At 40.4% G+C, this 25,675-nt stretch overlaps 1 protein-coding gene across 7 annotated transcripts in view; it reads left to right on the top strand.

The window, feature by feature from the left end:
* Positions 1-25,675, top strand: part of MECOM (MDS1 and EVI1 complex locus) — a 406,876-nt gene that overhangs the window by 8,025 nt on the left and 373,176 nt on the right. For all 7 annotated transcript variants that reach the window (XM_042458927.1, XM_042458918.1, XM_042458922.1 and 4 more), the window contains exon 2: positions 24,425-24,762. The gene's annotated coding sequence lies outside the window, so the exon portion shown is untranslated. The remainder of the gene's footprint in view (positions 1-24,424; positions 24,763-25,675) is intronic.

Here is a 25,675-nt window from a genome sequence, read left to right as displayed (position 1 = left end):
GCTTTACTTCGTCAACGAAGATTCAGGAAGGACTCATCCGTGCTTTCTACAGGCGTGTTGATGACGTTGGATGTATCCTTCGAGCCTGTGCAATGGATTTTTCTGGTGAAGCGCAGCGTGCACAGAACTGGCCTCACCCTTTAAACCAAAGGTTCGACTGCTGAGGCCTTGACAAGCATGGACGATGGCAGCGAGGTCCTTGGGTCGTAGGTTTGATTAGAGTTTCCTTCTCTTAGATGGTTGACCTTACAGGGTTAGACGAGCACCATCTGCCTGGGTTTGGGATTAGAGTTTTCCTTCTCCTAGGATGGTTGCCATAAGTCTAGAGAGCCCATCCTGCCCTTTGGTGCTCTTGGTCAGACCCTTTGGTTGTGACCTGTCTGGCATGGGAGGCCCTATCGGTGGCTATTATACCACCAGCAGCATAGTTCACAACTTCATTAGGGTATGCAAGCCTCTCCCCCACACAGTCAGAGCATAGTTGGAGGGGAACAGGAGGCCGGAATCATTGCATCTTATAGTTGTATGGCATAGGCATTATGGCATGCTGGAGATGTTGTGATGCTGATAAAGTTCAACAACAGTGATTAATAGTCACTGTTTATAATAATCTGTTTTTATTACAAGTTGGCCACACTTAGCATGAAATCTCTTGCCACACTGGCAGGAAGATTTTGGGAATGGTCATACAAACAATAACATTTCCAAGTTCTGCATAATTTGGGCAACAGCTTCCTCACAGTTTTAACTTCCCTTAAATATAAATCAATGAGAAATCTGGATGGGGCCCCATTTGCACTCTTATTAACATGCTCCAACTTGTGTCTTCCCCTCCCATGTCATTGGACTAATAAATATTAAGACACACAGAGAGCAGTATTCCCCTTTCAGCCTAATCACACATAGTCATGATTTTCATGTAAACAATTTCCCTTAAACAAGTGGAAAGTGCATGCTTCCCTGATTTGCTACATTTGTATTTTGGAATGTTCTGGACATGGAAGCTAAAAAGTAAACATGTCTATCAGAATTTTTAAAGGAATCAAAATGGTGGTCATTTTCATTATGTTCAAATGCCTAGTTAGATTTTTCATAGCTCATTATTTATTGTGAAAGAAGTAAAAACACAACACTTTACCCACAAAGGTTTATACAGAAAAAACCCTTCCAAAAATATACAGAAACCCAACTCTCTGACAGCCTGAATACCTCATCAAACTACAAATCCCAGGATTTTTGAGAATATGGTCATGGCAGTTAAAGTGGTGTCAAACTTTTTTAATCCTGCAGTGTGGCTACATCCTTAGATTTGTATATTTTCAATTGATAATGATAAATAGCAGTATGGTGGAAGGCCAAATAGTAGCGGATGTGAAGAAGGCATGGAGAGCAGAGTGGAGCAGTATGTTAAATCAATTTGAGTAAGGAGTAAGGTTGAGGATGCAAAGATGGCAGTGGTGGTGAAACAGTGGAAAGGAAGAACTGAAGGAGAACAAAATGTAGTCATAGAAGCCTCTAAGGTACATTGAGATCGTGTGTGTGTGTGTGTGTGTGTGTGTGTGTGTGTGTGAATGATGGCTTTGGGATATGTGAAGATTTTGATGTGTGGCTATAAGATTAGGAGCTTAGCTTACTCCAGTATATATAAATAATATTTGTTGTTCCAGTTACTGATTCCAACAACTCTTCAAAACAGGAGCATTTGGAAGCTGACACATCTGTGGATGTTTTAAATCATAGGGCATCTACTTCACTCTGTTTTTTTCAATTGTGGGCATATGAAGTTCTTTGTCATTCCAGACCCACCTGTCTGAGAACACAGAAATCGAAAACAGGAGTAACTCTCAAATTTCACCTCCATTTAATCCATCACAGAAAGCGTGCCTCTCTTTTCTCTTTTCTTCTTCTTCTGTTTTTCTTTTTCTTTTTTGCTGTATAAAGAAAAAAAATGCAAGGACATTTAAACAAAGTGACACAGATCATCAGCAGATCAACTGAAAATGACAGCTCAATCAAACAAATGTATGTTGAGAATTTCCACAGGGCGGCTTTAGCTCCAGCCAAACCAAATTTGTTTAGTATACATCAGTTAGCTGCTTAGAAACATCCAGCAGAGATGCTAGCCAGATGATGATTCTTCCAGACAAACATCTATTTAACTGAGTATCCCCATCCATGACCATGTTTATTGTCTGGATGGATATGATGGGCTTTCTTCAAAATATGACTTCATTTCTATCACAGCCAGGTACCAATTCAGCTAGGAGATGTTTGTGTAAAAATTAAAGGTTTGCTTTCAAATGTCAGGGCCCACAAACAGTGGGGAAATACTTCTGCAGTAGTCATCTACCATTTCCCCCACAAACTCCAAATGTTGTCATCCTTGATATTGTTGAGATCAACAAAGCATGTGTTTGATCATTTTGAAGTTGTTCGGTGGATGCCTATACAGTACATGTTCAAATCATGATGTGCTGCATCTTGAAAAATATTTAAGAGGTGTTACAAGTCATAAAATATACATAAACAGTAAAGTATTATCAGAGATGCTTCCAGATAGTGGTGGTGATGATAAAGTTCAGAAACAGTCACTTGGTTTGTGACTTTTGCAATGCTAAATTTTATTACAAGTTGGGTATGCTTAGCCTGAAATCTGAACCCACAATTTAGAGCAAGCCACATTTCAAGCTAATATCCTGTTCTTATGTATGAAGGTGGTAAGGTTGCTGTTGGTGCCCTGTAGTATCCTGTAGGATCTTGACCCTACCAGACTTTGCAGAATACAGACTTTTCCCCCTGCCAGACTTTTAAAAAAGTTTTTAATTTGTTGGTATGTATCAATAATTAAATTATTAAATTTTGTCAGCTCACTCCAAAAAGCCCTGCTTCCCCCCAGCTTCATGTCGTCCAGATTAGACGACACAGGCAAAAACTCCCGGGGCAGGATTGGTCCCTGTGACAAGTGACTGCAATAAATGATATATCTGTGTGTGTGTGTGTGTGTGTGTGTGTGTGTGTGTGTGTGTGTTGAGTATGAAACCAGGTAGTTGTGGCAAATACTGGGGTTTCTTGACATAAAAAATGTACTATTAATTGTGCTCACAGTTGTCCCATGCTCCTCACAATTGTCAGCGCTGGGTGTTCAAGTCAAAGGTGTCACACTGGGGAAAGCTTATTCTTTAGAAGTCCTTTTGACTGAAATTAATTTTGGGTGCAATCTGCGTGCTATGGCCAGATTTCAGATAACATAGCTGTGCCTAGTGCATAGGAAGCAAGCTAGGGCTGGTTTACCCACAGCTGCCTACAGCACTCAAAGAAGGAACAGTTTCCCTGGAACTCATGCTCATTGAGCTGCAAGGGGGTCAAAGAAAAGGTATATGTTGCCCTGTTTTCATGCTCCATTTCCCCATCCTCTCTGCTGTTTGTCAGCAAAGGGGCTTGACAGACAGCCCCGAAGGGGTGACACAATGCTGCCCCTTTCCTAGCCGGATGGGGCCATGGCAATCATACTCCACGGCCCCAATCTGGCCTTTGCAGGGCACAAAAAGGAGCTGCAAAAAGTGACTCCTTTTTGCACTCTGCAAAGGCTGCCATAGCCATGCTGCTGCAGCTCATATACTCACACTGCCGGAGGAACGCCATGATGCCATGTGGAGCAGTGCACGATGTCATGGTGCCCTGGCAGCGGAGTCAGGGCATGTATCATCTGGAAGTGATGCCTGACTCCACCCTCAGGCTGGCCTTACTGGTCGATCTGAAGAGGTCCTGAGTTAGTCATCACTAAATGTGAGACATTGTAAGAGGTTGGGAATGAGCAGGCCCAACCTCCTTGTGGCTCTTGTGGTTTAGCCATGCAATATAGGAGGGGAAGTTGGCACCTATGGCTGTGGTATTTTCAGGAGGCTTCCAGCCATGTGATCTAGGATGGGGGCTGAGATCACTGGCTGTGATGTCTCCAGGAGACGTCCAGCCATATGATGAGAGGGGGCTGAGATCGATAGCTTTGAGATCTCCAGGAGGCATCCAGCCATGTGATCTAGGAGAAGGGGGTAACTCTACTTTATTTTCATGGATTGCACAGGCACCCATTTAGATTTCAGCAGAAATGTGGGTGCATCAGCCAGGCATCTGCAGGGATCTGCTTGGCTGACGAGGAAGCAGCAGTGGCAGCTCTGAAGGGTGAGAGGGTGGTGTGGCTCTTGGCATGGGGACAAAAGGATCAGCTGACCCAGGCCTGATAATCATAATCATAATCAAATCTCTTACCTGCCTCTCCCCATGGATCAAACAGGGAACAACAACGACGAACAAACACACAACATCAGTTTAAAACACATCAGTTAAAACACACATCAATTTAAAAGGACAAATAAGATATGTACATACTAAAACAATCCTCATTTAAAATTCACAGCTTGAAAATCGTCTGGATAAGCCTGCAGAAAAAGACTGGTCTTCAACGTTGTTTTAAATTTGGACAGTGTATTCAGCTGTCAAATCTCTTCCGGCAGGTTATTCTACAGTCTGGGGGCAGCTGAAGAAAAAGTCCTCTGGCTGACAGTTGCCAATCTAGTCTTGGCTGACTGGAGTAAATGTCCCCCAGAGGACCTGTGTATGGGGCAGATGAGAGGAGGTGATCCTGTAGGTAACCTGAACCCAAATCATGTAAGGTTTTAAAGGCAATAACCAACCTGCCTGGAAACCTATTGACAGCTAATCTAGCTGTCCAGAGGGCCAAGAGAATCAGAGGCACTCTGTAGTTTGCTGGAAGCCCTTACTTATTTACTTCAGAGCAAAGTTGAGTTAAGGGCTGAAAACTACAGATCATCCCCCCAAGTAGTCACATACGTATCATGAAGACTCCCAGCACCAGCTTTGGGGTTAGTGCAGCGTTTTTCACGAGTGTAGACCTCCTCACCCTGCCCATCACAATAGAGGAGTGAGATTGCCCACTTTGGTATACATCCTATTAGAATAAATCTGCCGAATCAACTGGATTTCCCTACACATTAACCTCACCCACCCATTCATTAATTCAATATTAGCCAATAGGACACAGTACTTTGTATTTTGTTGTTTTCTTCACAAAAAATAATTTTAGATATATGGCATCGTTATTGGGCAAAAGCTGAACAAAAAGATGAAAGAAAACCATGACAACAAATCCAGCTATAATAAATACACTAAAGATACTGTTGTAAGGCATGGTTTACTGTTTTAAGGCTTTGTGTGCTTTAAAGGATTGGCTCTTATTATTCATGACTTTTTTTCAATCAGCTAAGTATTTTCTTCCGTTATTACTATGACCTCAGAAACATATGATGATCATTGGTACTTGAGAAGGGGTGTGTGGGGGTGGATGGGTGGCTGAGTGTGAAAAAGAGACAGTGTGTGATGGGGTGGGAAATGAGTCTTTAGATTTCCCATGCAGAATGCAAAATTAATGGTGTAAAATATTCTCGCCAGGGTATGATTTGCCCCCCAAATCAATGGCAAGACAGGGTAAAGACATTCTGGTAGGTGGCAATACAGCAGTATATCCAACAAAACCACAAATTATTCTACCATAAGCAGAACTGATGTATGTTATGTGTATGCGTGTTGAGAGGCTAGTACATAGCTGAATGGCAAGGTTGAATAAAAACTTGCTTTGAAACAATCATAGTCACTCAGTAGTCACCCAGTTTCTATATGCAAATTAGAATGTATATGAAACCTCCTTAAACACTTTTGTCTCTGTGTAAAGTGGCATCAAATGTTTGGGCCATTTGGCTATATAAAAGAATATGATTTTTTTTTTTTTGAGAGTAGAATTTTAAAACTGATTTTCTGGGGCAAGATCAAGACTAATCATATAGACCAGGAGTGTTCATGTACATAGTTGCTAGTATTCCTGTAGAGCAGGGGGTTGGACTTAATAGCCCTTGAGGTCTCTTCCAACTCTATGATTCTGTGATTCTTACCTGAAGGACAAGAGTGGGCAAAGTGTGGGTCTGCAGGCTATAAATGCCCCCCATTGTTGTGCCCCTTGACCCCAGAGGGTCAGAAAAATTGCAATATGCCTCCAAAAATCTTGGATGCGGAGGACATTTCCACCACCTTGGGAAGCGACCTGCCCCCCCTTCCAGGGTCAATCAAAATTGTAAGTTATTTTTTCAACCTTTTTTGCCCCCAAAGCCTGAAAATCCCACAGAAAACATTTCCACCATGTTTTAGGCCCACCTAGGGCTAATTTAGGTCCAAGAGAGCAGCCTTTTGTGAAACAGCAAGTAAACACAAAGTGACTTCCACTCGCTTCCTGTTGTTTAAAAAAAGTGTCCCCTGGATCTAAAATGGCTCAAGAAGGGTAATTTTTGTGTGTGAAAATGTCCCCTTGTCCTCTAGAGGACATTTAGGGGCAAGTAAGTTAAGTTAGTGAAGCAAGGGGTGTGACTCTCCAAGGTCTTCTGGGTAGTTAATGCCCCCCCTACCCTACCCTTCCACAGTTGCCCACTGCTGTGGAATGCCTATGAATGCAAAAAGGATGTCATAGCAGGAGAGAACCTAGGTGACATTGGCACGCCATTATATGCACATTGAGTTGTAGGCCTCCTAGTATGCAGGAAACAATGGCTTTATATTATTATCTTGTATTATTAGGAACCTTATTTTTCATGATTGGCCATGTGGACGTGTGGGAGGCAGTTCTTAAGACATTCAAATTAGAGTATATAGCAGTTGCATCACTAGGGGAGTGCGGGGGGTACACAACGCACTGGGTGACACCCTAAGGGGGGTGACAACACCACTGCTCCTCAGACACCTACCTTTAGCCAAAAATAGGTGATGGCATTCGTCTGCTTCCCTTTAAAATGCTTTAAGCGATGGTGGGAGTGGGATGAAGCTCAGTGAGAGGAGAAAGGAGAGGCCCCAGAATTTTTAAAAATTAAAATTTCAAATTTTAATTTTTTTATTTTTTTTTAATTTTCTTTTTTAAAAAACACATTTTAACCCAATCTTCACTTCACAGCATTTAGGTTGTATGTATGATATGGTAAATTGAAGGTATAATTTTAATTTTGCTAGTTGTTTATGTCACAACCATTAGCATTATATTCAGTGGTATATGGGGATTACAATGTACAAGTAAAATCAGTGCAAAAAACATTACTAAGGATTCTTTATGGTGTGGTTGGGGGAAGGAGGTCAATGAAGGGGTGACACGATGACCACACCAGGTGACACCATACCTAGTAATGCCACTTGTACTGTATATAGCTTGGGTAGAGCCTTATCCTGCCCCATTCATTTCTGAGTAAGTCTTCAGTTTTCAGTATTAAAGTGGGGGTGTAGAATTTGTCAGTTTCACTTTCTACAGCTTTTGAATTTCTAAAATTTTAATTATTTCTTTCATCAATGTGAAGAAACTTGTGAATTTTGCTAAATTATTATAAGCAAACTAAATGGTAATTTTCACCCATCTGCACAGGCCAAATGTAATAGGTACAGTCATTCCTGGAATTAAGAGGGTTATGTTTGTTTATACAAACTTTTATTGTACAGGCTTTTATGCTTGTTGTGTAGCTGTTAAAAATGGAGAGTGTTTGGTGGGGTGTCAGGGGTAGAGGAGTATACATATGTAAACTGGACCTAAGATGACAAGTTTTCTGAGCTAGTAACTGGAACAGTTTAAGCGACCTTGCACTATCTGACTGATACTAGTGAAAGATGGTGTCATTCCAGGCACTAGTAGTTTGGAATTGAGCAAAATTGTCATGATAGATCTGAGGGGATGAAAGGAGTGCGTGAAAAGAGGGAGCAGAGTTTCTAGCAAAGCAGCTCCAGTTTTGTTTTTTCTGCAAGGCCAAGGCCCTGCCTGCCTGACCAAATAAAATGGACTTCCCCATCCTCAGCAGAGACAGGACCTGAGTCTCCTTGGGCAACAGTCAGAACAGAATGCTGGAGATCTTCCAGAAAGAACTGGAGCAAAGAACTGGAGCAAATTTTTTTTTACTCCATTACAAGGGGTGTATATGTGTGGTATACCCCAGTTCTGGTGTTGAATGGGCTGGATATCATTTGGTCTGTTCACACCAGAACAAGGGTTTGGGCCATGCATTGTCCAGTCTCCCTGGTGTTGGTATTGGTCCCTGGAACATGGGCGGGGGGAATAATTTCTGATTTCCTGCATTGGGTTGCTTGGGAAGCACATATTTTAGAGCAAGGGGTAGAAGAAATTCTATTTGTGTAAAAAATGCAAAAATACTGGAGACGTTTTAAAAAAAATCAAAATTACATTAATAGGGGCCAAAACTGAGAGCGGAAGCTACAGAAAAATGAAAATCCCTGCAATTAGGCAAGAACACAGCCACATAGCGTAAAAGCCCCACAAAAAACTATGGAATAGGAATAGTCATAGGATCTGAAAAAATGAAATAGGTTGTGAGATACCTAGCTTAATAATGGGACAGTGGAGAGAATCTCAAGATTACAATTGATCCAAAGCTAAACATGAATGTCATATACATGTGTTCAAAGAGTTATCTTCCTTCTCATTTTTCTGATGTATATCTGTCCTCCGATCTCCAGTGAAGTGGTTCAAGTAGATTAGGTAGAAACACTCGCAAACTTTTGAAACTGGTTTAAGACGGTACTTTGAACATAATACCCTGCACTTTTTTTGCTGATAGTGACTGCTTTAAGCACGATTACTGGGAAGCAAGTGTTCCTGAACTTGGTGAGATGTACTTCCAAATAGACATGTTTAGGATCACACTATTAATATAAATGTGTGTAGAGCATCCAAGCTGGGTAGAAAAAAGAGTAAATAAATACCCAACTCCCAAAGAAGTAGGCACTGTAGAATTTCACCCCACCAAAACAAATGGTGAAACCTATGTCTTTACTGTAATATTCACTTAGAATGAGACATAGGAGTTTATCAGACTCAAGTTTTGGACCCTGCAATTGCGCTAAGGAAGTGTAAAGAACGTTGTGAAATGACTGTTTCGCGCGATGTTTTACCACATTGCTTGCTTTTCCGTCATTCCCCCGTAACGTTATGTTAGCGCTACAATTGTGCGAAAGTTGCGATTTCCGTGATGCGAAATCATGCATTGCGGAACTATTTACTACACCAGCGCTTTCCTTTTGTCTTTCGCATTTCGCATTTCGCAACAACATATTTGCGCATGCGCCTTGGAGGTTGTGGTGGCATCCTGACCTTTGTGCTTCCGGGGGGGAGAGGGGAAAGGGGCTGGAATGGATGACCCCTAGGGGCCCCTTTTATTTACAGCCTACTAGGTGTTCATACAGGACAGAGGAATGGGGCTGGGATGGATGACCCCTAGGGGACCCTTTCATTTGCAGCCTCCTAGGTGTCCATGCAGGACACTGGAATCGGGCTGGGATGGATGACCCCTAGGGGCCCCTTTCATTTTCTGCCTCCTAGGTGTCCATGCAGGACAGAGGAATGGGGCTATGATGGATAACCCCTAGGGTCCCCTTTCATTTACAGCCTCCTAGGTGTCCATGCAGGACAGAGGAATGGGGCTGGGATGGATGACCCCTAGGGGTCTCTTTCATTTGCAGCCTCCCAGGTGTCCACGCAGGAAAGAGGAATGGGGCTGGAATGGATGACCCCTAGGGGCCCCTTGCATGTGCAGCCCCCCAGGTGTCCATGCAGGACAGAGGAATGGGGCAGGGATGGATGACTCCTAGGGGACCCTTGCATTTGCAGCCCCTCAGGTGTCCATGCAGGAAAGAGGAATGGGGCAGGGATGGATGACCCCTAGGAACCCCTTGCATTTGCAGCCCCCCAGGTGTCCATGCAGGAAAGAGGAATGGGCCAGGGATGGATGACCCCAAGGGGTTCCTTACATGCAAGACAAGGCCACCCCACCCCCAGGGGTTGTCCTGAAAAAGGAAGGCCACCGGAAGGGAATGGGGTCAAAAAGCAGCCCAGCATCATGGGAACTTTGCAATCAGTAACTTGAGCGTTGCGTTGCGCTGCTGCCTACCACACCAACCATTTCACAACAGATTTTGTGAGGATAACGGGAGACCATGACCTGGCTTCCCTTTTTGCCCGCAATGCCCAAAAAGGGGAGGAACGACGCTTAAACTACGGGAGCGTTGCACAATGGGCTCCCATAGAAATGAATGGCGTCTGGAAGGACGTCGCGCTTTCACGTTATTGCACAATGTTGGTGACGCTAACATTGCGCGATAGGCAGGAAAAATCGCCAAAAACTTGCGTCTGATAAACCTCATAATTTCTATTTCTTCATTAATTAGGAAAACCTTTTTCCCATTCTTAAAATAAAAAGCTGCACTTAGATTCTGTAGGTCTACCCTACAAGCCACTGATGCTGCTAAGGGGTTAAATTACATTTCAGAAATTGTGTTCTTGCCTAACAAAACTTCATGACCTAGGCAGATTTTTTTTCCAACTGATTACACTCTGCTACGTTATAATGGAGCCAATGCGTTTGTGTCTCAAGACCATACGCTACTATATCCTGACATGTTAAACATCTCCTGTGGCTTACCATACGCATCAGGGATGAGGACCTCCCTCTGTTTTCTCATTATGCCAAACAGTGAAATGTGGAAATAATTCTAATCCTTTCTTCTGCTTCTGTGGTACTCTGAAAAATGTGATAAACTGAATCCAATTAAAAGTCGTTACCACTACAATGCTCAGTTTCCGTCTCTAACCTTTGTTTTATAATTCATTCTGTTATCTGTCTGTATTGTAATTTGGAGGAATAGTCATCTTTGATTACAGCTTTCTTTTTAAACAGGAAGATGTGTAATTCTCAGTGTTATTTGATGAAATCCTGATTTAAAATGATGAAACTCTACTAATGACTTTCTTTTAAAATATATATGCTGGTGTTTTTTTTTAAAAAAGAAAAAACTGTAAGATAAAGTTTAATTCACTTAGGGATGGTTCTACAGCTGAGTTAAAGTCAAAATATTAGGAATTAAGCTGATTTTATCCAGAGACTTAAAGGCAACTGCATTTCATTGCAAGTAAAACCAGTTCGGCTTTAGTTGGTTTGTCATGTTAGTTTTGAATACAGTACTGTGTAAACTTTCTTTGTATCATAGGATACCAACCTGTAGCATGTATGAGTGGTTCAGACATATGGAGTTTTAAGCCTCCTGGAGAGAAAAAAATGTAAAACTTACTTTCCGTACTAGGTTTTTCCTACTTTTTCTAGATGATTTTTCTCTCATCTATTTTTCCTTGTGTTATATAGTAATTATGCAGCTTGAAATAAAATCCTGTTATTGCTACCTGGTATTGACTTTTTTTTTTTTTTTGAAAGCCAGCATGGCATAGTGATTTGAGTTTTGGACTGTGACTCTGGAGACCAGGGTTCCATTCCCTGCTTGGCCATGAAAACCCTCTGGGTGATCTTGGGCAAGTCACACTCTCTCAAACAAAACAAAACAAGCTTCATTTATATACCGCTTTATACTGCCTAAGCAGTGTCTAAGCGGTTTACAACTGTAAGCTAATTTGCCCCCAACCATCTGGGTACTCATTTTAGCAACCTCAGAAGGATGCAATCCTGAGTCAAGCTTGAGCCCTTTTGCTGGTCTTGAACTTGCAACCTTGTGGCTTTGAGTGAGTGGCTGCAGTACAGGCATTTAACCACTGTGCCACCAGGGCTCCTCTCAGGGGAAGGCAATGGGAAACCTTCTCTGAACAAATCTTTCCAAGAAAACCCCATAATAGATTCGCCTTAGGGTTGCTGTAAGTGAGAAATAACTTGAGGGCACACAACAGACAAACAAAAAACATGTTTTGAGTCATTACTCATAGGTGAAGAGCAGTGCACTTGGGGGCTTTGTATGTATAGCCTGGGAGGGCAATTGTGGAAGGCTAAGAGGCCACGTCAGCCTCCCTGAAGATGGTGGAGGGTCACTGCACTCCCCCATGTCCCAAATGCCCTCTAGGGAGCATGAATGCATATTTGCTGTGTTTATAGACCCCCCATCCCCATTCCTTTTTTGGCCCAAGAGAACCTTTTGTAACAAAAGTGCTCTCTTGGATCTAAATTAGTCAAAGGAAACCAAAATGTGGTACCGATGCTCCCAATGCACCTCAGAGAGCATTCAGAGAATTTTTTAAATAAAAAAAAAAAACATTGTTTTACACAAAACATTATACAGTGGTGCCTCGGGTTACGAAATTAATTCGTTCCGCCATTCCTTTCGTAACCCGAAAATTTTGTAACCCGAAACACTTTTCCGTTAGCACTGGAAAGCCTATAGCTGCACTTTGCAGCATTTGAATTTCGCGCCGAAATGAATTTCGTAACCCGAAAAATATTTCGTAACCCGAAACAGTTTTTGCCAATCCAACTTTTTCGTATCCCGGAAATTTCGTAACCCGATCATTTCGTATCCCGAGGCACCACTGTACAATCTTTGCAAACATTAAAAACATTATAGACATTACAAACATAAAACATTAAAACAAAATGACCTCTTTTCTTCTAACTCATGAATAGCTGGAGGACTTTGGAGGTAAAAATTGACACCATGAGGATCTGGAGCCCACAGAAATTTCCCTGGTAGCTCCATGGTGGCCCACTTTTGATGTATAGCATCATTACTGATAGAACAAATCTTTACTTCCAAAGTTCATTCATGCACAAATAGGACCACTGATGTACTTTGAATTGGCTTAGTACAGTGGACCCTTGTTATACGCTGGGGTTTGGTTCCAAGATCCCCCATGTATAACAAAATCTGTGTATGCTCAAGTCCCATTAAATATAACGACATAGCAAAATGGTGTCCTTTATAAAAAAAATGGAAAATCAAGGTTTGATATTTGAAATTTATACTTTTTGAACATTTTCAAACTGTGTATGCTTGAATCCGTATATAAAAAATCTGTGTATAAGAAGGGCCGACTGTATACAAAACCTGTGAACTAGCATTTCCATTCTACTTTTTTTTTTGCCCAGCATTTTATGTTTTGCAGAAAAAAATATTCTTAAATCCAGAGGCACATGTATTCTGTTGAACAATCTTTATCAACCAGTAGAAAACTTTACTTGCACTCATTTTGGTGATATAATGGGGTACTTCAAATCCTGTTAACTGCAAATAATTTTTCAACAATGTTTATGATTGCAGTTAAGTTCTAGCAGAGAAGTACAGATAATATAAATATGCTGACCAAAGTTGGTTGGATTGGAACTATAAATAAAATGAGATTCAAAAACTGCAAATAAATCCAGTGTTGTGTTGCTGCAGGAATTACCATAGTTTATATTGAATGCAGTATGCTTAATTCCTTACAGGGGTATGCAGGTGCAGCTCCTGCTGACATCAAGGCGAACAGCACCCATGTAATTGAAAAGCAGAATTTGACCCGGAGTCTTTCAATATTGGCCCCTAATTAAGAGACGGTGTCTGGTGCACGTCAATTGCCTTAGACAGTGTTACTCAATTAGACACAACCAACACTATCCAGAGTCCCAAATGCTGTTAGTTATTGTGCAAGCTGATATTGACATGTTCCAGAAACAATGTAGAGTTCTCATGCAGTTAACATATTATTACATGGTATTAACTGCTAGCCCAGAATGATCACTTACTGATATAGAAATGATCTTTTCTGAAGCTGCAGCTGTACCTAGTTTGCACAAGGGTTTATATTCCACTTTCCAAAGCGTTCAGTCTAAGTGTGTTTTACTTTTTCTGCAGTTCATTATGCCTCTTCAGTAGCTCAGGTCTCTTTCTCCTTCACTCTCTTTCTATTTTGTAAGGAGAGAGAGGTGTGATTCTTTGTCAACACTTTTGTAGGTAGACAAAGCTGTGACACATAGAAAGAACTCATGTGTGATTTGTAAGATTATAATGATAACAATTAGAATTTATGTTAAAATTTATAGTTATTTTCCCAGGTGCTCTAAATGCTTATTTCAGTCATCCTTACAAGAAGAGGGCTGGCAAATGGGCATTCAGTCAGACTGCAGAGAGTTAAATGCATTCATAAACTGAATGTCAACATTTAGAATGTAACTTTGTGATAATTTCTCTTTTGGCAGCCAGTATATATCTAACAGTGGTATGTGTGTGATTGTTAGGCAGTGCTTCATTTTTATTTATTCATTAATGTTTAGTCCGTTTGTCCTTCAGAAAGCTCAGAGTGGCAGTTATGAGACACTCCCTGTTTGTTTTCCCAAAAAAAACCCACTGTAAACTAGGTTAGTTTGAGGGCAACAGTTTTGGGACAAGAAGAAACATGACAAGAAGAAGGTTGACCCGTTTGAAATATGGTTCTGGAGGACAGCTCTGTGGATACCAGGGTCTGCCAACATGAAAAATGAATGGGTAGTACAGTAAGGTGTAATGGTTTAAGCGTTGGGAGACCCAGGTTTGAACCCCTCCTTGACCACGGAAATCTACTGGGTGACTTTAAGTGAATCACATACTTTCAGCCCCAGAAAATCCTGTGATAGGATTGCCTCAGGATGACTATAAGTTGGAAACTACCTGAAAGCACACAACAGAAAAGTACAGAAAATCAGGCTTGAATTCTCAGTAAAAGCCAAAATGTCACTTTGTACAACATAATCTGTACTGTTTTGTATGTACCTCCTCTATCCTTTGGCTGTTACACATCTGAGTCTTATTTGTCAATTGCTATTTGATGTTTCTTTGTTGTCTGTTTTATTGAATCATTTCCTGTATTGCTATGTATTTTATATATATTATCCTACTAGAGAGGCCCCTTCCCCTCCACCACTCCCTTCTCCTTTTGTGTCGTGTCTTTTTAGATTGTAAGCCTGAGGGCAGGGAACCGTCCAATTAAAAAGATTGTATGTACAGCGCTGTGTAAATTTACAGCGCTATATAAATGAAGGTTAATAATAATAATAATAATAATAATTTGGCTGTTGTCACCTCAGTGGTTTCAACTTACACACTCAATGTTTTCTTGCTTCTGACACTTAGTTGTTTCATTTTTGAGGTAGCTGGGGCCAGAAACATTTCTGCTGTCCTGTTGGGCCTTGTGTGTTAAAACACACATGCTCTCAGTTTTTGGTACAGATAAAAGCTTCAGGTTTTAGCCCTTCCCATCAAGTGTTGCTAACCCACTAATACTAATCTCTGAATTTCCAGATTTTTAAATTTGCTATCTAAAATGTAAATGTGTAGGAATCTAGTTCATATTCCACAAAAGTTCTAGTCTGATTGCAGAGTTACAGCAGAATCACATAACAGCATCACAGAAAAATGTACTTGTGCATCTTCTTTCTCCTTTACAATTATTTCTCAGCGTTTTTTTTTTTGTCACACTTTCTCCAACCCAGGATTCTGTTCCAGTATAGCAATGAATCAAGTAAATGAATCAAGGGTGGATGAGCAGATGACAAGATGGGGCTTCATGGATATGGAACTGTAAACAGGCTTTGGTGTAGGACATAGCTGAGGGTGGGAAAAATCTGTTCCTTGAGACTTCATCCTGGAACACAGCACATAATACAAGAATCTTGTTGAAACTAAACAGATCTGGTTCTAGCTGATGACTACATGAGAAACTACCTGGGAGTTCTCTGTACTTTCGGTGATTCTGGCTTGTATTCTATCTTGAGTTGATCAGCAGAAAAGACAAAATAGAAATTAATGAATACATTTACAGCCTATTCTCTTCTCACAGTGCCAGGCACTTCCACTTAAAATATTTCTGGGTAACACTTTATCCCCCCCCCTGTGTGTGTGTGTGTGTGTGTAGGATTGTGTTGCAAAAGTAAGTACTGTATTATGTAAATCTACTATCAAGACATACAGATAAAAGAAAAACGAAAGGTTCCATTGATATTTCTCTCTCTCTGCTACAGACAGGAGAAACTCTATAGAATTTTAACAAATGGCAAAAATCTGATTCTATTTTGACTTACGTCACCTAATGTCAGCCTTATATGTCAACCCTAAAGTAACTCAGTTGACATTTTCAACTTGTATACCAGAGTTGGTATTATCAGAATTTGTATTTGTATAGTACAATAAAATCAAACTGTCTAGAAGCAGGTCATAACTCACATTGAATAATATTAATGAGCTGAGTAGGTTTCTGCAATTCTATAGAGCTTCTGGCATGTCTAACCAACTATTTGACAGAAGTGGCAGATGTGTAATCAAACTCTTGATTTCTTCACACTTGTATATGACTTAGTTTATGCAAATATGTGGAAAATAATATCCACTGTTACAATAAGTAGCTTATGGCAGTTTGTTAGTTGCAAAGTTTCCCTTGGAGTCTAGTGTATCTACTATCTATCTGTCATCTATCTATCTCTGTCATCTCTATCCCTATCTCTATAATAGATAGAAAGATAGATAGATACACTATATTTATAGTATATATTTTTATCTATATCTATATAGTAGAGAGACAACATGGTGTAGTGGTTTGAGAATTGGAGTATGATCCTGGAGACCAGGATTCAATTTCCTGTTCTATCATGGAAATCCATTACATGACTTTTGGCAAGGTTTGCTTTTCAGAATTTACATTTTTTTTTTAGTATTTTCAAATCCTGGATGGTTAAATCCTTGGATAAAGAATCTGTGGATGGGGAGGGCCCATTGTGTTTATAACCCTCTGGCTCTCTGAACAGCAGAGCTCAGAGATCAGTTCATATCATGGCAGTGGTATAGGGATGAAGAATTAATAGAATGGACAATTATTAGCACAGTCCCTGTAGGAGTGGGTTTATAGCCAGCACAGTTGCAAGGTATCCACTGCTTCACCTGGACCACCAATTTGCTTCACCCAGCAAGGAAAACTTTTCTAGGCCAGGAGGTTTTCTGGAATAATAAAACTAATAAAAGACTAGGAGGGTGCCCTGGTGGGTAGTAGGCTCTCTTTTATTGGAGATTTGCAAACAGACATTGCATGCTTACATGTTGGAGATGCTATAAGCTATGGATTTTATGAATTGGTAGGGGGTTGGATTAGATGACATTTGGGTCTTGTTCCAACTCTTGTCTTCTATAACACTGTGATGGCCTTCAAGGTTGGAACTGCACCAAACCCCACCCAAGTGACCAGCCTAGCTACTTCATCCTACTCCCAGTCCAGCTCACATTCACCTTCATGCTTAATTGGACCTGAAGGAAGCCCCCCTGTACTACTACAATGATGCTGAACACGGCAGGGTGCTTAAAGGGGTAACTTTAAAAATCTGTTTGTTTTAAAGAAAAATTTCATGATAAGTAAGCAGAACTTTCTGTCCTTAAATACAAACTTCCTTATTGAGCTAAAAGATTATGGATACTAACAATATATAGCTAGTAAAATAGCCATGTGTCATTGACGCTTGTGCTTGACACGAGGGTTAAAAGATTTCTTTTTGTTATTGGGAGACTATTTCTCCATTTATTTCTTTGAAGCTCCACCTGGAAATATTGCAGCCTCCACTGAGCAGGCGAGAAAATGTGGTAGGTGATAACTTTCAGAATTGTATTACACCATTTTTGTTAACATATATGTTTTATACAGATTCAATCATACTTAGAATAGATTCACTGACAGCGATCAGACTTAAATTATTCATTATCAATTCAAGTCATGTTGAGTTCACTGAGTCTCCTCTAAGTGATACAAAATCTGGACACAACCCAAATACCTTGCTATGCCTTTGCGATATCTTGGAGTTGGGTTGGAGAAGCCATAACTGCATAATTTATTTTGTTTCTGTACGTCACAATGAGGACCAAATACAAGGTTGCAAAGGGTGCTCAACAATGGCTCCTTTTCATCCTGGAGAGAAGTGACCAGTGGGGTCCCACAGGGTTCTGTCCTAGGCCCAGTGCTATTCAACATCTTTATCAATGACTTGGATGACAGAATTGGGGGCATACTTACAAAATTTGCAGATGACACCAAATTAGGGGGGGGGTAGCTAATACCCCAGAGCACAGGATCAAAATTCAAAATGATCTGAATAGACTAGATAGCTGGGTCAAAGCTAACAAAATGAAATTGAACACAGAAAAATGTAAGGTACTGCACTTAGGGCGAAAAAATAAAATGCATAGATATAGGATGGGTGAGAACTGGCTGAATGAGACTAAGTGTGAAAGGGATCTAGGAGTCCAAGTAGACCACAAGTTGAACATGAGTCAACAGTGTGATGCGGCAGCTAAAAAAGCCAATGCAATTTTAGGCTGCATCAATAAAAGTATAGTGTCTAGATCAAGAGAAGTAATAGTGCCACTCTATTTTGCTTTGGTCAGGCCCTACCTGGAATATTGTGTCCAGTTCTGTGCACCACAATTCAAAAAGGACATTGAGAAACTGGAGCATGTCCAAAGGAGGGCGACTAAAATGGTGAAGGGTCTGGAAACCATGCCCTATGAGGAACAACTTAGGAAGCTGGGGATGTTTAGCCTGGAGAAGAGAAGGTTAAGAGGTGATATGATAGCACTGTTGAGATACTTGAAGGGATGTCATATTGAGGAGGGAGCAAGCTTGTTTTCTGCTGCTCCAGAGAACAGGACTAGGTACAGTGGATGCAAGCTCCAGGAAAAGAGATTCCATCTCAACATTAGGAAGAACTTCCTGACAGTAAGGGCTGTTTGACAGTGGAACACACTCCCTCGGAGAGTGGCGGAGTCTCCTTCCTTGGAGGTCTTTAAACAGAGGCTGGATGGCCATCTGTCGGAGATGCTTTGATTTAGATTTCCTGCATGGCAGGGGGTTGGACTAGATGGCCCTTGCGGTCTCTTCCAATTCTATGATTCTATGATTCTATGCTCCACAGCAACAGTACCTGAAACCTCTGCTAAGGTCCACTGGCTTCTGAGCTTCCACAATGCCCCCACATTTTCAAACATGTTAATGCAGTCCTGAGGGCTAGAAACAGACTTTAATTAGAGAGGGAAACATCTCAATCTAAAAATGCTGAATTTTGTAGCACGTCAAACGTTCTACACTAGCTCATCTTGTTCATGGAATTGCTGAATACACAGAGGCCAGGTCTTCAGTTGCATTGTGCCTTTCCTGCTAACTACAAGCTAGTCTCTATACTTGGCTTATTAGCTACTGCAGCTGAAGGTGAAGGGGCATTGGCTGTTATAAATTCCCTAATGTGCTCTCTCAACCATTCTGTTGCAATCTTTTATGGCTTTTGGAATGGAAAAAGGATACTAAACAGTTAAGCATTTTTCCAAGTGGAAGTGCAGCCTCCTCCTTGTGTTCCACACAGAAGCCCAGGTTACTGTTTAAACTGACCCCAGGCTCCAGAGAGGTTAAAGTGCTGGCATTACCCTTGGCATGGAGCTGCTCTATCATCTTCATCAGGAACATCCCAGTGCTAGCTGTGTGCATTCTTTCCTGCCAACATAACACGTTCGTGTAGAATATGCACACTCCGGTGTCCACCCTAGTCTTTTAGTAGCAATTAACCTTTCCTACAGGGTTTCCTTTGAAGCTTGCTCATGTTTTTATTGCAAAGTAGCAATGAAGCCTTTTTTTTAAATGAAGGGAAATGTCTAGGCTTCCATGTTACTTAATCTATTCTATTTCCCAAAGCAGACATTGCAATTATATTAGCCAATTCCTAATGGGGACAATTTTATGATCTTAAAGAGGTCTGCCTGGAATTCCAAACTACAACAATTGTGTATATATGACTTCCCACTTTTAGGTTTTGCGGAACTTGTTTTGTGTAGAGATAAATTATGCTGGCTGAGGAAATTAAGGATGCTTTCTTCCCCACATCTGTTTTCATAAGGATTAAGAGATCAAGACATAAAATACCTTTAGAGCCCATGAGGATTTCCCCCCTTTGCAGACGTCACAGGATGCTTTATGTGAACAAAGAAAGCCTCTCATTAACAGAAAAGTGTGAAAATACACTTTTCTCTGACCTATGGTGCCTGTGTGATTTGGAACATGTTTAGAAATGTTGTTATAATCAAATTAGATGTTATGAATTATTGGCTGGGAAATGTTTTTGCCAATATTTTTCCAATAGTCACTTGCAAAGTAGCAATGAGATGTCTTCTTTCAGTTAAAGTAGTATTTATTTTTGCAGTGTGGGACTGAGGAATATTTGGATTTCAGTGTGGGAAATAGCCATTCACAAATTCTTGCTCAGCTACCATGGTGTTTAGTAGTACGTTTTCCAAAATGCAGGAATATCCAATGAGAAAACCATTATCAAAATAAATGTTGAGAAAACGCCCGCTTGGGTAAGTCACACATTCTCAGCCTTAGAGGATGGCAAAAGCAATATCCCCTTAACAAATCTTGCCAAAAAAACCTGTGATAGATTCATCTTAGTTCTTTCCCATCATCTACAAACAGATATTCTTAACTGGTTAAAGTAGAATACATTTAAAGGTTATATGTATAATATAAAAACTGTGACACTGAAGTATGCAGTATCTAATCCTTAAAACTAGAGAAAACCGTTACAAGTTTACTGTACCATCAGTTAGCTACCCTTGCTGTATTGTAGTCTCCAACTGCAGTCCTATAGCATTTATATGGGAACTCCATGGGATTTATTTTATAGTAGATATCATAATGAACTCCATGGGATTTATTTTACAGTCAGCCCTTCTTATACACAGATTTTTTATACATGGATTCAAGCATATACGGTTTGAAAATGTTCCAAAAAAGTATAAATTTCAAGTATCAAACCTTGATTTTCCATTTTTCATAAGGGACATCATTTTGCTATGTAATTATATTTAATGGGACTTGAGCGTACACAGATTTTGTTATCCACGGGGGATCTTGGAACCAAACCCCAGTGTATAACAAGAGTCCACTGTATTATAGTAGATATGTGTTCCATAGTAGTCACTATTAGCTCCCTATAAAATATATCACTTCTGTGACATGCGTGAGACTTAGGGCCATTTCACATTATACAATTATAGTTCTATCATTCTATTTTAACTGCCATGGTTCATTCCCAAGGAATCCTGGGATTTGCATTTCTGGGAGGGGTATTTCGAATCCTTAGCTAGAGAACTCTAATTGTATATTATGAAAGTCCCCTGTTATCGTCTACATATAACAGAATGAGAGGTATAATTTTGCACTGATAAAATTGAGTGTACCACTTCAGATAACAGATGAAGGGTTTCAAATACCTCCACTTTTTACAAAACAAAACAACTCTGAATTTAATATTTTCTTCCTTGGTGAAGACTTTTTTTTTATAAAAAAAAGAACCATTAGTACATTTTTTAAATGCTGTAGAGCTCCAATAGAGTGTGAAGTCAATAGCCCATTCTGCTCCCTAAATCACATTTTGTTGCACATGTAGACCAGAACTATCTTAAAGCTGATCTTACTAAAGCTACAGAACTATTGAGATGGCTATGGACAAATCAAGACCTTTCAAACTTAGAATGTTGTTAGCCTAAAATGACAAAATAAACTATCACAAATTACCCTGGTTTCTTGTGGTAAGATGAAAAGTAAAGAAAAACAAATAAGCATTCAATTTCCTTTTCATGTGTCTGCTTCTTTCATAGTACTAGAACTCATGGTCATCCTAGTGAAACTGATTATCAGTGGGTTCTAAACTGATAAAAGGTGGTGTACCACCCACAATTGTCATGGGATTTAGTAAACAAAGTGTTGGCGTGGCTAGTAGATTAGATTTTTTTAAAAAAAGATCTGTCAATATCTATTATCTGTAATAGCTAAATGAAATATCTCTGTGTAGAGAATAGCTATATACTGAAATGAGCAACTCATTAAGGCTACTAGTGTTGCTGTTTTATTATTATTATTATTATTATTATTATTATTATTATTATTATTATTGGCATGGCTACGTGACCAGATGGGGATAGAACTCCCTGGGGGTCCATGTTGCCTCCTTCTCCTGGAAAAAGTCCACACATGCACCAGTTTTTGCTTCAACAAACTCAACAAAACTTTATTGCTCACCCAACACAGAGCGTTAAACTCAAAGTCAAAAGTTCATTCACCATTCCTTCTACACACCAGTTAACTCACTGGTGCTCGATTGATGTTGCCCTGGCACGTCCTTTACAGGTCATCCTGCGGTGGCCCTCCCCTTCGACAGGGCCTATAGGCGTGCTCCGCTAGCTCCTGCACCCCCAACACATGAGCAGGACCCTCGGGTTCCTGACTGGCGCCCTGGGAGATCCCACCAGGTGGGTGCTCCCCCTACGGCCCCGCGAACATTGCGTCCTGCGTCTGGGTTGAAAGGTTCCCCACTAGACACGCCTTTCCAACAGGGGCTAGCAGGGCGAGACACATGGCACGGCCCAACTCTCAATTTCTCAAATGCTGACAATGGGTGGCCAGCAGTTCCTGACCTGTCCGGGTGACCCCAGCTATTCACTCTCCCTCAACCGCAGTTCTCTCCTCAAACCCTTCTTCCGCATTCTCCCCTTCCCCAGCATGCCTTGCCCTCTTCCTTAAGAACCTTCTCCTGCCCCGCCTCCAACTCCGGGGCTTTACTCATCACCCCTCCCCTTGGCTCCAGCTGTTCCCTCTTAACATCCCTTTTCCTCCCCTCCTCCTCTGGGTCCCCTGGTCCAACCCTCTCCGCTTCTACCCGCTCAACCCTCCACTCCTCCACCTCTCTATATTATTATTATTATTATTATTAGTAGTAGTAGTAGTGAACCAGTATGGTGTAATGGTTTGAGTGCTGGGCTATGACTCTGGAGACCAGGGCTTGATTTCTTGCTTGGCTATAAAACCCACTGGCTGACCTTGGACAAAGTCACATGCTCTCAGCCTCAGGGGAAGGCAATCTTGCCATGAAAACCCCATGATAGGGTTGCCATATGTCAGAAATTACTTGAAAGCACACAACAACAAATAATAGCAATAGTATTCCTGCTTTTCCCTCAATTTGGGATTCTTGCAAACATGTACAAAATGGTACTAGTATATAGTTCCTTTTGTATGACCCAGGAGTCATACATTCTCATTCAAGAATTAAGAATTCTTAAAAGCTGATCAAAATATTATGTTAGCCTCATGGAGGTCTCTTGAACCAAGCTGCATGTGGCAGTTGTTCCATATAGTCACAATATCTTACAGAGCCAAGCAAGACATTTGTGGTAGCAGCACGTGGGTTGGAGGAATCCATGTAGCAAGTAACTCTTAGGTGTTACAACTGTGATAAGTACTAGAAGTCTCCCAGTCTCTTATTGTAACCAACATAAACAATACCTCAACCATCAACTATTTTTAGTTAAGAAAATATACTTGGTTGCTACTAATGACTGCTTTCATTATTTCCTTTTGAAACTCCTGACAAGCCAAGACTGAGTTTTCTCTAGTTCACCGTTTACACCTATTTGGGAGAAGTCACACTCAGCCTTGGTCACTCATATCCTGGTTTACTTCTGGGATAGATTATTGTAATACAGTCTATGTGGGACTGCCCTTGTCAATAAAGTGAAATCAACTATTGGTTCAGAATGCTGTGTCTAATGTTGTTTCAGTTTTATTTTACAGATTCAGTTTAAAGTGCTGGCTTTGGCTTTTAATCATCTGCTCCTATATAAACCTGTTAGAAAGATGTGCTCAGTTTTAGCAGTTGTCTTCATTATTCCTTTGCCAAGAAGAGAGTGATTTGAGGGATAAGAAAGAAGTCATTTTCATTTGTGACAACTACAGACCAGACTAGGTTCCCAAGAGAGATTTTTGTTCCCTGCTCTTTGCCAGCTTTTAAACAGCCTCTTAGAATTGTTCCATTCCAGCAGACTTTGTCTAGTCAGAGACTCTAATGATACCTTTTTCTCTGTGTTGTAACATCTATAGCTGTTATAATATCTATTTGCTTATTTTGTTTTATTGTTAGAGTGGGTTTAAATTTTGTTTTGATGTATACTTTTATATAAAGGCCATTGTCAGTTTGATTTTATCATAGAAAAGTGGGATCTAAGCATAGAAGTAAACAAACATCAGTTTTGTTACAAATTAGTTTATTAAAGAAATGGAAGTGGGAAGAGTTGTCTACACATTATAACTCTCCAGAAAGACTCATGTTTGGTAGAGGTTTGATAAGAATTCCCTTTTATCAAGCTATCAGAAGCTTTAACAGTACTGGTTATATCCAATGGTTGCTTTGCCTTAGCTGAAAGAACTTCCACACATATAATTCAACCCAATTATGCTAATTTTCTCTCCGCAAAAAGCTGTTAATGGAAATTATGGTTCTTTTAGAACCAAATGTGTCAGGATGGAAAAGGCTTTGCTAGGTAAACTGAGTTTCTTGACTTACAAAAATTGAAATGTTTTTTAAGTCAAAACCACCACTGGATATAACCTTATATACATTAAAATGGGTAAAACATACCCTTTACGTGGTAGCGTATCACAATAAGTTTGTCCAAATAGCTCTCTGACACACCAAGTCATCTTGATCTTAATGTTTGGAATCCTTTTCAGATAATGAGTGTGTATATGAAAGCTTCCATGAAATTCTTTTGGAAGAGACACCTGAAAATGATGGAGAACCAAGCACTTTGTCACTCAGTATCCATGAGCAATCTTCTCCAGCCACGTCAAGTGAAGCTTTCTCACCAAAGGAAGGCTCTCCTTACAAAGCTCCAATATACATTCCTGATGACATCCCAATTCCATCAGAGTTTGAGCTTCGAGAATCAAATATTCCTGGAGCTGGATTAGGGATATGGACCAAAAGGAAGATTGAAGCAGGTGAAAGATTTGGACCATATGTAGGAGAACATCGTCCAAGTCTTAAAGATCCCAGTAATGGATGGGAGGTAGGAAAATATAAGTTACTGTCTTTATTATGAGATTGCTAATATGTATACTTTTGCTAAATATGATATTCTTGGAATATGGAGGGGCTGGCAACAGTGGCCTTATAATCTGTTGTTGAAGTGAAGCATATCTGTGGGGAAATGTTTCCATGTTTTTCTCGTAGTTCCTCCACATCATCTGTTCTGGCATTGCAAATTCAATGTCTCCATCTTTAGATCTGCAGAAGTGCACATTAAAATGTTAGCACCTAAGCCTTTGAGGATAGGTCTATCATTACTTCTCTGATTCCTGTCCTTTTGAAAATAGGCCGTATGAAAAATAAAACAAAACTTTTCTTACTCTTTTCTCATCTCTCTTGTATATGCCGAAAAGCCACAAGGTGGCTCTTCATCACTTTATGCTTTGATTCTGCTTATTCTATGGAAGTAAGGTCATGCCTTCCCAACTACATCACCTTATAGTTCACTAAAGGCACTTGATATAATGTTGTTGATTTTCCATAGACACAGTACAAGGTAGATGAGACGAACAGTATTTATCTGTGTGAATCCAAAGAAGCATTTTAAAAGTGAGTGAGAACTGATGCAGTATTAAAACTATACAATTTTGTACCCATTTCTACTAAGGATGTAAAATTATTTGCAATTTTTCTCATCCTTGATGACAAAGCATGTCATGACATACCAAGACACTCCATTGAAAAAAAAAATGTTAAAAGCCAAAAGAACAGCACTATTTTTGTCAGCAGCAGCAGTAGCAAAAGATCCAGTATTTGCTGCAAAATGATAGCTTGCACAAAAAACCTTGGCAAAACTTTCACAAAAGAGTCCCAAAATGTAACAAAGCCATCAAACAATACAAAACCCCTCACCTCCTTATGATCTTGCACAAACTCAGGAAACTTTTTTAAAT

The sequence above is a fragment of the Sceloporus undulatus genome, chromosome 3 (assembly GCF_019175285.1).
Source record: "Sceloporus undulatus isolate JIND9_A2432 ecotype Alabama chromosome 3, SceUnd_v1.1, whole genome shotgun sequence".
Classification (NCBI taxonomy): domain Eukaryota; kingdom Metazoa; phylum Chordata; class Lepidosauria; order Squamata; family Phrynosomatidae; genus Sceloporus; species Sceloporus undulatus.
This window is presented reverse-complemented; position numbering and strand designations above follow the sequence as displayed.